The sequence below is a fragment of the Cupressus sempervirens genome, chromosome 2 (assembly GCF_028749045.1).
Source record: "Cupressus sempervirens isolate cs-2001-9-10 chromosome 2, ASM2874904v1, whole genome shotgun sequence".
In the NCBI taxonomy this organism is placed as follows: Eukaryota; Viridiplantae; Streptophyta; class Pinopsida; order Cupressales; family Cupressaceae; genus Cupressus; species Cupressus sempervirens.
The window spans coordinates 307,045,465-307,060,039 of record NC_143119.1 but is presented as its reverse complement, the minus strand read 5'-3'; positions in this window follow the sequence as shown (position 1 = coordinate 307,060,039).

Sequence of the window (14,575 nt, the reverse complement as noted above, 5' to 3'; positions counted from 1 at the left end):
AAGAAAGACAAATAAAAGATAATAAAGAGTTCAAAGGTTGTGAGCAAAAAGTTTTCTGAGGTGAACGAACAATTAGTGCCTCGATTTTAAGAAGAGAACTCCTTATTACAATTTGGGGGTTCATTTTCAATGGACTGCAAATTTTGGAGAAAGGAGAATTTTTTAGAAAGGAGAAAGTTCTAAAAGAGGAATTTGAACACGAATTTTGGGACACAAATTTTGGAGGTGAATTTTGGAAGTGAATTTTAGAAGGAGAATTCTGGGAAATTTTCAATGAAAGGTTCTTGAAGAGGAGCGAATTCTCTCACAGTTTTTTGGAGATTGCAAGTTAGCATTAGACTTAGGTAGGGTCTTGTGTTTTGATCACTAATTAATTACACAATTATCCTTTCCTATCTTCTTTGTGTCTGTGGATTGTAAATCCCAATTCTCTGTGATGAAAGTTTAAACATTTCAATATTGTGAATTATTATTAGATGCTTGTCAATTAACTACTCTATACGTAGGGATTAGAAAAGAAATTGGAAAAAAAAACCCTTGTTTTCTAAATTAAAGAACATAGGATTTAATCGGGAAGGGGTTGAAAAGTCTAAATTTGGATGGTTAATAATATTTGCTCCATCAATGTATAGATGAAATCAATTTCAAAAAAAATTTATAAATAAATAAAGTAAATTGTTTAATGAAATTATTTATTTTATAAATTTTATAAAATAAATATATTTTAATTTAAATGTTATAAACATGATAATATTAATAAAGTTTTATTTAAAAAAATTTTAAAAATAAATTTGAATTTGGGAAGGGGCACCCCCTACCCCCCATTATGTATATATTATATAGCAGGCGACTGTTGTATGCAATTGTACCTGTTGATGCAAGATGATTGCGATAGTAGCCCCTACACTGCATTAAATGCAGTAGCAATTAAATCGCTTAAAACCCTTTTTTATATATGACCCTCTTTTCATATAGTTTAAACTCATTTAAAAAAAATATTATGTGATTAAATTTTAATATTTTAAAATAGTATTAAATTCTTATCATATTAAATTTATGATATCATTTAATATTAAACCTTATTAATATTTTATAATTGGATATAATTATAATAAATGTAATATATTCAAATAAAAAATTAATTAATTTAATTGAATATAATATATTTAGGTAAATTATTAATTAATTTAATATGTTTTAAATAAGATTTATTTATAATGGAAATTATTAATGAGGGTTCAATGAATGATGTTGAAAAAAATTATTATTATAATTAATGATTTTAATAAAGTCATAATTGTTTTATTTAAATCATTAAGGTTTATTTTTATAACTTAATAAAATAAAAGATTATCCTTAGATTACTTATAGGGTAATTGTACAATCATTTAAATATAGAAATGGGTTAATTATAAGGGTTAATTGCGAGCACTTATTACTCGAGACACGCATGAAATTGGAACTTAAACCTTATATTAACTCAACAATATATTATCATTCATACCCAACTGTGTGATGATTTTGTTTTCTATGTGACTATTTTGTTGTCTATGTTTTGGGGTTTGTTCTAGCGTTGACCAGTTAAGGTTGTTACTAGAGGCTCAGGGGTTATGCAGTTGTGATGTTATGATGATTTGTTCTTGATCTTTCTAAATCCAACCATGGTGTTGTGTTGATATGCTCTACGATGGATGTATTTACTGGTTATTATTGCTTTCTAGTTTTCCTTGCATGAACTGAGGTGTATGTATTTGAGATACTTGACTTGACCATTGTGGAGTCTTTGATCAGTGTTATTTTGGGATGCTTTCTAATTGCTCGTTGAAAACTGATGGATATTGTGGGTTATCTTTTGATGCTTTTCAGTCGCTCGTATAGGGCTGAGGTGATTTTATTATGATTATTTGAATTGTGATTTCATGAGCCTAGGGTAGGTTTAGGTTATCTCTATGTAGTGTCAGGAAGTGGCTTGCAATGGGGGTCAGGGCCCTAAGAGGCTACTAGAGTAAACCCATTGTAAGTTGTTTAATAAGTGAAAACATCTCACCTAAATACTAACTTAAAAAAAACCTAATAAGATAATTTTATGTTCTCACACATGCCTCAAGTGCTAGTACAGACTAGGATGGGAGTAGAGAGAAGCTTGATTGCAACCTTGCATTTCATAATATGCCTCGTCAGTATGAGAGGATACTAGTGGCCACAAGGATCACTGGGAACTCGAGATTCCTAGGGGATTGCTCGGGTAACTTCCAACATGATTCATGCAATGACACTTTCCACTTGCATAGTAGGTTTCCTACATGTCTTGTGTACCTCTAGGTCTAGATGTCAATCTGTGTTGGAACCTTTGAGTTAGTATACTTTTAGGATTTCCTGGACTTAGAGAGTATATTTGTTATGTGATTTGATATCCTATTTGGGACTTGAGACTATCTCCTCAATGCGGTGGGAGTGGGCCATTTAGGTTCCATGCAGTCAGGTGGTAGTGCTTTTTACTCTTACCATTGAGATCCATCCGTAGTCATCGTGGCTGGAGCATTCCTTGTTGGCATTTACCTTCATTCTGTTCATGGATCATTATGATGGATGGCTATATTTTATGATGATGTTATATCTTTTGATGTATGGATGTATTATGTATGATGGATGATTTCATTTATTTTATTGTACGTATCATGGGTCTGAAGAGGATGATGTATTTCTACTTTTACATATGTATATTCTTTTAAGCCTTTCATACCCTGTGACATGTATAGTGGATGAATGAGCATTCCAAATTAATTTTCCAAGAGGCATTCAGAAAAAATGTATTTTAAATGGACATTGGACTTTTCATTATTCTTTCATATGGATGTGGTATTTGATGGACTTAGTTTTAGATTAGATTTAAATGTGATTCAATGTCATGGGATCTTTAAGGAATGTAACCTATTATGTATTCTTTTAGTTGAATGTATGCTATTTCTTTTGCTACTATGTGTTTGATGTGAATGGTTTATCTTTCATGTTTTAAAAAAAAAAAAATTTGCTACCAAACTTAGTAAACTTTAGGTTTTTTTTTCTTTTGGATCCCTTGGCAGGGTGTTACATTATGATCTTCTAATGCAATAGGTTGGGTGGATTTCTCTTTGGATGATTTCTATGTATGTCTAATAGCCATGGGATAATAGGATATGACATCATTCATGCTTGAGATGCTAAATACTTTGATTTTGTTGTAGGTGCTAGGATGTAGCACTTGGTGTACTTTGATCCATGATGGTGGATGTGCTAGGAGGGATTGTTTCCTTGTTCATTTATGTGGCTATAGATTGAGCCTATGCAATGTATACAAAAAGTGGAAGATTGTTGAGATAATGGGTGTTGCACACATTGAATAATATTGTTATATTGCATTATGTAATATTGCACCTAGGAGCACCTAGATAGATGTGCAACATGGAAGGATTCCCATGGGATATACTTGATGAGTTGTATTGTAACGTTGTTATAATATTTGATTAATTATTTAGTATTGGGAAAAATAATCAAATGTCCAATATTAAATGTGGGGTTAATGGGTTAGGTAGAACATGGTTTAGCACACAGTTTATGTAATAACACTTGTTGGTTTTGTGGGGGTTGCTACTATATAAGAAGCCACAAGGGTAGTTGTAGGGAGAAGAGAAAAATGGAAAAGGCAAGAATCGAGTGGACAAGGCTTGATAGGTTAGCCAAGGGAGCAATTGTAAAGGTTGGAAGCATGGCATGGGATGTGTGGATTCATGCTTGTTCACATAGATTGCTTGGTTGTGGCTATGGCTTTGAAGACTTTCATGGTTGTATTGAAATGGTGTTTTTGCTGAATAGTACATGGTGATGGATGCTTTTGGAGGCTGGGTTTTTTGCTCAATGAGGGTTTCCCAGGGTATATTTTTTGTCACAATTTTTGTGGGTATGTTGTCTATTCTCTTACATGTGGATTTTAATTACACACACACACACATGTATATTAGATCTATTATGGGTTATGTGGAGGCAATTATATTCTTTGTAGCAAGTTTATTTACACATCTAGCCTTGTTACCCCCAAGGATTGTGGAGGTAGATATCCCATCTTTGCATAACCCTCGCCCCCACCATATCCCTCTGAGATTACTGGTCCTGGAGTCCCTACCCCATGACTTTCACCTGGTGGGTCCCCTTAGGAGAGGAAGATTACCCTAGGTAATAAAGAAAAATCAGAGAAAGGGAAGGAGAAGGAGAAGTAGGACTCATAGGATGAGGTTAGAGGTGAAGGATGAATGTGTAGTATAATTGTGAAATCTAATGTGAAAATAAAGATGAGATCCAATGCCTCATAGGAGGAAGGGTTAGATTTTGATGAGATGGCCTAGCCCAAACAGAGAGTAAAACAAAAGACTTTGAACTATGGTTTGGGGAATTAGGAGGAGAATAAGGTGGAAATTTCAAACTCTTCTATGTCTGGCTTAGGAGAGGTTAAACATAGCAAAGAGAAGATGCATGTCTCTGCTTCTATTTCCATGGGTAGAGTGGACCTTATGTAGGACCACTGGACCAGCTCCTTGAAACTGTGGAAAGAGCCCCTTCCCCGACAATGGTGTCATCACTAGCTAGGGTTATACCCAAAGATAATATTATTGCCAAACCCCAGTTTTGCAGGATAATGGCATGGACATGGTGGAGGGTAATCCAGGTGGTAAGCTGGAAGGTTCCAAGGAGACTCATAAGTTGGAGGTTAAAGATCTGAGAGAGAGGATGCATGCTCTAGAGGAAAAGGTTAGACTTTTGGCTAAATTTACCATGAAGGTGACACATGTGGTAGCCACTACTCTACACCTATTGAATTTTAACCATGAGGATTTGACCTACGAGGACTCTAGAATGTTGTTTGACTTCCTTGCTAAAGATTGGGAAAACATCCTCCTCAAAGGGAAGGATGAGAAAAATCCAAAACAGGGCTTTCTTCTCTTTGTTTTTTGTTAATGGTTTGCTAGTTACTGGACTTAATAGTTTCTAAGTTCATTATGCATTTGTTTAAAAACTTTGTTAATTATGCTACTGTTCTAGGAAATCTTAGTAGGATGCTTGTAGACTCTATGATTATGCTCCTTCGTTTGATGTTTTTTTTTTATAAGTAGTTATAGAGGGTGATTATGTTTTATTGGTAATTTTTTAGTAGGCCAGTTTGTCTTTGTATGGGACAACCCCCTAGTTTTGGTTGCTTTATAATTAAAAAACATACCATAGACACTTTTTGATTCGATGCTTTTGAATCACCTTAAACAACTAGAATGGATATGACATAACTTGTCACTATACTTTAAGAATTCAAATGATTAAAAATTAATTGCACTCATTGGATTCTGAAATGTCCCTTTTCTGATTTTTCATGATATTTCCAACCTCTAATCAGATCTTTAAAATCAAACAGCTAATATCCCAAAGATCCACCAAATTCCTCAAGAAACCCCAAATCGGGTATGTTGAAAATAGTGCTAAAAGCTTCACAACTTCACAAATTATTAATGAATCTGAAAATGGAAATTTTTACAGAACTTTCAGCAGCATAACAGCCTACAAATTGACATTTCCAGATCTGTATAGCCTTTACACAACAGCTCGAAAATGTAGGACCAAAACTATGCTCACCGGGCTCCCGAAATAGCACAAAATATGCCCGGAAACACCACAAGAACACTAATAATCTATCTCAGAAGTTTAATCACGTCCCAATATATATATTCAGCTCTATTTTAACAGCTTAAATTATAAAATACAGCAGCAACCAAAACTGATATGAAATACTCAACCGGAAACACCAAACTCTTACAAAAATACACTCGGAAACTCACAAATCTGCACTGTTCAGCACAAAGGCAAACTCTGTATGAGCATGCACATGGAATGGCTTCAAACTCCCATTCTTAGCCTTCCTGGAAACTTGCAAACTCCCGTTCTTGGGTCTCCCTGGAAACCTGCAAACTCCCGTTCTTGGGTCTCCTTCTCCATAGGTTTGGCAGCCTCTGAAGAATAACAAAGAATCAGCAAAAATCAAGTTCTGGAATCCCCCCCAAAATGCCTCCAAACCTCTTTAAAAAGGGCATAACTGTAACTCACGTCCAAGAGAGGTTAATGAAACATATTTTAATAATAATTATCATTTATTAGTCCAACGGTTTCCAAAGATTAACTCCCTTTTTCCGAAACTTCACTTTCTTGGGCCTGCCTGTCTTAGCAAAGATTATTATTTTTTAATTATTTGAAAAGGGGACATGACAAGTCCTCCCCTCCCAAACATTGCTTGTCCTCAAGCAATGGCTGAACAATAAACCAATCAATCCTCCTGGATCCCAAATGTAGTCATGAACTATACTACTACCAATTAACACAGACTCCTGCAAGATCCTCTGCAATATGACCAAGAGGAATCCATAATCAAACTGGCAATTATAGCTCAACCAAACTCCAAAATCACCATTACCACAGTCAAAAACCCATGAGACACAAACTCTTAGAATATCAAAACCCAAGTAAAGTGGACTACCAACATAGTAAATACCATCAATGCATTCCACTGGCCTATATGGAATGTACAATCCAACTCTGCAACAATGGTGAATGCTCTCAAATGAAACTATACCAAGTATGGAGAATCCACACACTATACAACTCCTGCAGTCAACACAACTCTGTAGATCATTGGCCACTGTCTCATAACCATAACTCCCATGCACCCCTGATGGTGAAAAGCCATCACAAGATAAACAACAAGAAATGGAACCCAAACCAAATTTTCCTGCCATCAACTCCTCAGCATAAGGATCAATTGTTAACTGATGTACATACCTTGCAATATAATGTTGATTAAAAAAACCAACCTCAGTCAACAACTCACCATGAACAAGTGATACAACCCACTGTGACTGATCACTAGCTAAGTCAGGAGATGTCATAGCCAAAGGAGTAGAATCAATAACAACACTTGCTGAAGCATCACTCCAAAACTCCTGCTCTAAGTCATGTATTATCAAGCTATCAACTACAAAACCTGTCACCATGTCGTGCCCATCACAACTCTCATCTCGAGGCATCAAACTATTCCATAATTGATGATAAGCACTAGGAACCAAAGTACATCTCTGTATCATAATCTCATCAACATGGTCATCAAAGGTAAATTGATGAGCGTACCTCACAGTGTAATGCCGATAGAATGCGCCAATCTCAATCAGTGGCTCAGACTGTAATCCAGATGAAACTAACTGCAATTGATCATCAACCATGTTGGAACTGACTACTACCTCCAAAGATATCACCAAGGGAGTAGTATTACTATCAGGAACCATGCCAACTGTCGACTCACCAACATCACACATGACCTTTGATACATCTCTAGTCTCTGTGCCTTCAGTACTAGAGGCCACCACCCTGTCAGGCATACAATAATCTGCTACAATACCCAACTCAACTAAACCTGACTCTAGTGGGAATGAACCTGATATGCCAATGTTAGTATCAAGGATGGATGCATCCCCATCTCCATTGTCTCTGACAATCTCAGTCATGGACATCCTCGAATCACCAAACACCATAGCTTATGACTGTATAGAATCAGATAAAGACTGTAGTCGCTCTAACTCCATGGTCACCTTAGCCAAATGAAACTGTGACTCCTTGAAAGCCAACTGTGTACTCTCAAGAATCTCAAAAGTCACCTCAAGCTTCTCAGTAAGCTCACTCACCTCATCTTCCTTGGCCAACAATGCATCATATGTTGTACTACCCCACTCCATAAGATAATCTCTATCAGCTACCAACTGCATATAATTCTGTCTCAAAATCTGAATAGCCTCCCATAAAGAGTGGATCTCTGTCAAGGAAAGATAACTTCCTTCCTGCTCATCACTAGTAGGAGAACCCCATCCATAAACTGCTAATAATTGACGAGCAGCATCAAAATGTTGGCAAGTGATAGCAATGTCTCGGTCACTAACTCTCAACTGATTAGACACATGATGGCATTGGCTTGACTGTCTCCTACAAACCTCCTTTGATGCACTGTCTAAAGGAGTATCCTCAAAGTTACTAGTCTCTAGAGTATTACCATCCATGTCCTGTGAATCAACTCTAAAGCTCATATCAACATACAGAGTATCAAAATTTGTAGCACTGCTGTCCAACTCCTCTGTACCCAAAGAAACTAAGTCTTCAAAATTGCCCACTACATCCTCCTGGATGTCATCGATGCCAATATGATCCTGGGACTCATCTGTACACACTGCCAAATATGAAAGATCATCAACACATTCCAGTAAGTATGGTCGACTGGATATATGAACAAAGCCCAACACCGGTGTATAAAAACTAATACCAACATCAGACAAGATACTGGCACAAGAAAAGACAACACCGTGTAATCTGCTAATCAAATCCATGATAGCACCCAAACAAACACTGCGACCAAAAAGTGTTAAAGATCTCCAGTCAACTGAATCCCAAACACCAATATAACAATCTCGTGTCCATATCCGTAAACTAGAATCAACTGGTAACTCAAGCAAACTCCTCACTTGAGTAATATGACCAATACCAACTAACTCCACATACCTGTCATGATAAGGTAATGAAGTCACAATACTATCTTCACTCACCTTCAGCTGGCGGGATAAATCATGTGAAGTACTACCTGCCTCAACCTCATGTGATGAAGCATCTAACTGCGCCTGGTACTCTTTCTCAGCAAATTCATGAATGCTCAATGTCTGCTCATCTCTACTAGGTATCTCACCATCCTGCACAACAACATCCTCATAATCATCATCTGAACCCACTACACTGTAGTCACTTCCTGTTGTAACTATACCATCCTGAATACCTGTGGCATCACCCTTTGACAACCTGTAAACAATTGTCTCAATTTGAGTATCAAGTTGACTGTTACTATCAATCTGTGTAATATCCTTTCCCACCACCTCCTGTGGCAAAGTAGAATCTGAGACCACTACCTGGCTATCAGCTAGTTTCTCAAACTCCTCATGCAAGTTCTTGGGAATTGTGTCATCTGTCCTGTGAGAAAATCTGCCAAATAGAAATCCAGTCAACTTATCCACCTTAGCTGGGTCAGATAACATGTCATTTATACGGTGGTGCTCAACCAACTGTTTAGACATGTCATGGCTTATTTTCATAAGTTTATCTCGAATGTCTAAATAACCATCCTTTCTACTATTTTGACTCTGGCTATCAATTGTCCAAGATCGTTCCCTCTGAGACTCTGTACTATACCTGTCCATTCTGGATAAAGTAGAGTGTAACCCCAATAGGATATAACTTCTTCAAGCACCAAGAACTAACATGCAAATGATTAGAAGTAGCATGCAACCATAGATTTGGACATGCAACTGATTAGAAGCAACATGCAACCACCAAATTATGACATGCAAGATCTGGGTAGTTGTCAAAACTGACATGCAAACTTCTACAACCGCCAAATTCACCAAGAACTAATAGGCAAATGATTAGAAGTAGCATGAAACCATAGATTTGGACATGCAACTGATTAGAAGCAACATGCAACCACCAAATTATGACATGCAAGATCTGGGTAGTTGTCAAAACTGACATGGAAGATCTGGGTACTTGTCAAAACTGAAATGCAAACTTCTACAACCACCAAATTCACCAAGAACTAACATGAAAATGATTAGAAGTAGCATGCAACCATAAATTTTTACATGCAGCTGATTAGAAGCAACATGCAATCATAAATTATGACATGCAAGATTTGGGTAGTTCTCAAAACTGAAATGCAATATCTGGGTAGTTGTCAAAACTGACCTGCAACTTCTACAAACCCTCAGGCTGGCAAGATCATGGCTCTGATACCACTGAAATGTCCCTTTTCTGATTTTTAATGATATTTCCAACCTCTAATCAGATCTTTAAAATCAAACAGCTAATATCCCAAAGATCCACCAAATTCCTCAAGAAACCCCAAATCGGGTATGTTGAAAATAGTGCTAAAAGCTTCACAACTTCACAAATTATTAATGAATCTGAAAATGGAAATTTTTACAGAACTTTCAGCAGCATAACAGCCTACAAATTGACATTTCCAGATCTGTATAGCCTTTACACAACAGCTCGAAAATGTAGGACCAAAACTATGCTCACCGGGCTCCCGAAATAGCACAAAATATGCCCGGAAACACCACAAGAACACTAATAATCTATCTCAGAAGTTTAATCACGTCCCAATATATATATTCAGCTCTATTTTAACAGCTTAAATTATAAAATACAGCAGCAACCAAAACTGATATGAAATACTCAACCGGAAACACCAAACTCTTACAAAAATACACTCGGAAACTCACAAATCTGCACTGTTCAGCACAAAGGCAAACTCTGTATGAGCATGCACATGGAATGGCTTCAAACTCCCGTTCTTAGCCTTCCTGGAAACCTGCAAACTCCCGTTCTTGGGTCTCCCTGGAAACCTGCAAACTCCCGTTCTTGGGTCTCCTTCTCCATAGGTTTGGCAGCCTCTGAAGAATAACAAAGAATCAGCAAAAATCAAGTTCTGGAATCCCCCCCAAAATGCCTCCAAACCTCTTTAAAAAGGGCATAACTGTAACTCACGTCCAAGAGAGGTTAATGAAACATATTTTAATAATAATTATCATTTATTAGTCCAACGGTTTCCAAAGATTAACTCCCTTTTTCCGAAACTTCACTTTCTTGGGCCTGCCTGTCTTAGCAAAGATTATTATTTTTTAATTATTTGAAAAGGGGACATGACAGATTCCTAAACATCAATGATAGAACTGACAAATACCTTTGACATTAATGACAATCGTTGTCCACAAAAAAACTATCACTTGCCTATAAGATTTGTCCTCTTGGTTTATAGTCTACATTTATTAATTTTAAAGTGATGTTAATAAATATCTTTAGGAGTGTGTTGTGATTTGATTGAATAAATGCACTTACTTAAGCCTTGGTCAAAAGCTTTTTAAAATTTTTAAAAGAATTTGAAAGAAGAAAATACATGTAATATATGATATGTTTTGTGTAGCATTTGATTATATAAGTATATAGTACTCTATACAAGTGCACCAAGATAATGAACAAAGATTTATGTATAAATAACCACTTATTATTTGGAATTATTCAAACTTGAAATTGGAGGGGAATTTGAGACTCATGTACTCAAAAATTCAAGATGCCTAAAGAAAAAGAGTTATAGCACTTTGAATCTAATTTTAAAACTACTAAATTTTTTTATAAAATCAACAAGATTAAGGAGGTAAAATTATTTGTGCACCAAAAAATTGTTCCTATTATTTCCAACAAAACGTAACATAGTATTTGAAGTGCACATCAAAAAAGATATAGGTGCATTTAGTATTTTGAATAACCCCTTTGGTAGAAATATAGGTAAGAGTGACTATTGTAAATGCATTCTTTTGTAATTTTTTGTTGAGTATTTTTCTTATGATTTTTCACCCTAGCAATCCGATACACGTTCATGTGCATCAAATAACTTGCATGAAACTATTCAATTTCAATTTTGAAATTGTAAATAACGAAGTGTAGAACAATATTATATTTATTTTTTCAAATTTGGACAAGTAGCTAAAAGTTATTAAAAAATGTTATGAATATGTATTTGAGAAGTCTTGAAGCACCATTAAAATAAATTAAAGATTAGCATGTTAATGATGTCTGCATTTATAAAAATTATATGCTTGTAAAGCTCAAGTTACTGGAGAAATTATGTTGCTAATTTTACAAATACTCACTTGATAATGTATAAACCTGATGTCGATGAAGTTTAGAAACTAGATGTAAAGAAAAATCATGCCCAAAGAGGGTAAATGAAGCCCCCAAGACTTAATCTTTCCATCAAAATATTACAACAAGCCTTACCACTTCACAAAATCTTAATTTAAAAATCATAGGTAAGCTTTTATATGTGAAAAATGCTATCAACATTTAACATGTATGCATTTGTTTGATAAAAATTCATACACATAGATACACATGCATATGTATATCTTATATACCTATGAGCACGCACACACACATAATACACATATATACATACATATACATGCATATAATGATCATTCAATTACATGTAATTTTCTATATGTTCAAGCCCAACTTTTGAAACTTTGGAATTTCTAGCACAACATGTAAAGAGATAGTCTTCTTCCAAATAAGAGTTTGTCACTCCTAATTGTGACATAGCGTAGAATAAAATAAATTTTGAATATAAACATAATTTGATGAATAAACCTCAACAACATACCACAAACAATTCTAGACCACTTTAGACAATAGTAATTGATGTAAGATGATAGTACAAACATATTGGAAGTGATCAGTTTGCTTATACAATTCATATTCTCACATATAGACATAAGAAAACTAATGTAACTTCTTTATATTGGGATCAACAACATACTTATTGATTTGCACTGATATCAATGACAAAACATTTTCAACATGTATTTTGTATATTCTTGAACTCATTCCAACTATCTAAGATTTATGAAAATCATTCCATTTTTATAGTTCCATGTTGAATGCAACTATATTGAAACCTATATTCATCATAAAATATATGATATACATATAGAAAATAAAATTTCTATAATTATCTACTCATACAATCATAAAATTAAAATACATAAAACATATTTCATAATTTGCTTCCAATAAATTAGCATTTTATAATCTATTCCATTTAGACATTTTTAATGTTAATGATAATAATATGTTTTTAATCTTATTAATATATTTCACTCGCTTAATATATAACTTTTATTATATATACTTAAACTCACTCAAAAGTAATGTATGATAAATTGATTTCATCTAATACATAGAAATTAAAATTCTTTAATATAAAATTATTTAAAATATATATCCCATATAAAATCATATTTTTTCAATTTAATAATTAAACCCACTTATAATTAAACAATTAACCTCACCCACCAGATGTACCACAAATGAACTCTCCACCCATCGTCTCTCATTACATTTTACTTTAACATATTTTATTGTATTTGGCGTACCAATATGTTATTGTATTGTTGTGGGAACCTTTTTTCAGAGGGTTCTCCATATTCTAAATTTTTAGGTTAATTTATAGATTATATTATTTAAACATATTTTATCGAATGATTATTTAAAGATAATTATATTTTTAATTTATTTTATAAACATGTTACATCCATTAATTGTTGAAAAAATAAATATGAATTCGCAAAAAAAAATAAAAAAAATATGCACTTCAGATTTTTCGAGACAAGTATGCTTTTTTATTTTTAAATTAAAATTAAATTAAATTAAATTTTAATATAAACATTATAATACCATTACTTTTTAAAAAAATTTATGACAAATAATCTATAAACGAGAACTAAAAATGGCCATGCATAAATCTGAATGATTACAAAGTTCAAAAATCTTTTTAATATTTTATAGATCCTTGTTTTCCCAAGCTTTTAATACCCCTCTAACGTTTTGAATGGTTGTAATAATTACCTCTTTCATACCATGCATTTAAAATTTTAAAAAAAATTCCTACACAAAAATTATCATGCATTGTTTTCTTATATGATTCAATGTATGTTCATTATCATTACCCATCAAATGCGAAACATATTCATAACCATTTCTTCCTTTATTCCATGCATGCCTACAATCATTTCTATTTCTAATTCTATCTGCCATGATTATTTACTCTCATGGTTTTGTGGTTGGTGACAATTTAAAACCCTTTCATTATATTTTCCTTTCTTTCAAGCAGCCCTTCATTATTCTCGCTTGTAATTCTCTTTAAATTATTGAAATTTCTCTTGTTTAGAATTTTTCATAATTATTCTTTGTCCTGATTAGTATGATCTCGTTTGTTGTGGTAAATGTTGAAAGAACTATGTAACAACGAACTTTAAGGTTTTGAAATGATGTTAGTGGAATCCAAGAAAGAAATTAAAAATATAATTATTTTTCGTTTTCCTTGAAATACCAGACACGAGACTATAGTTTGTTGGATAGTTCTTCATGTGATGTGCTCAATGTTATCACTCATTTTGTTTTCATGTTTTAGATTTTTCAAATTATTCTATGGTTGTTAAATACTATTGCATTCATGTATTTACAATTAAACAATAATTTTGAATTAATAAAAAGTAAATATTATTTGGTATTTTTTTTTTAAAATATATTTATTTGTTTAATTAATATATTATTTAAATCATCTATGTGTAATGTGATTGGTTAAATTTTTTAGTTTTATAGGACCTCTTTATTTTTCAAATTATCATGGATATTTCTAAAAATATAAAAAAAATTCAGTACAATTCTTATGACATTATTCTAGACAAATTAATTGATTAAATGTCAAATTTCAATATGTTTAAATACTCAAATTAATTAAGAAGTTTTAAATTATTTTTCAATAACAAAATGTTGATGATTTAAATATATTATTTTTTCATTATATTTAACATAAAATCATTTTAAGCACTTTTAAAATTTGTTTTGTACTAAG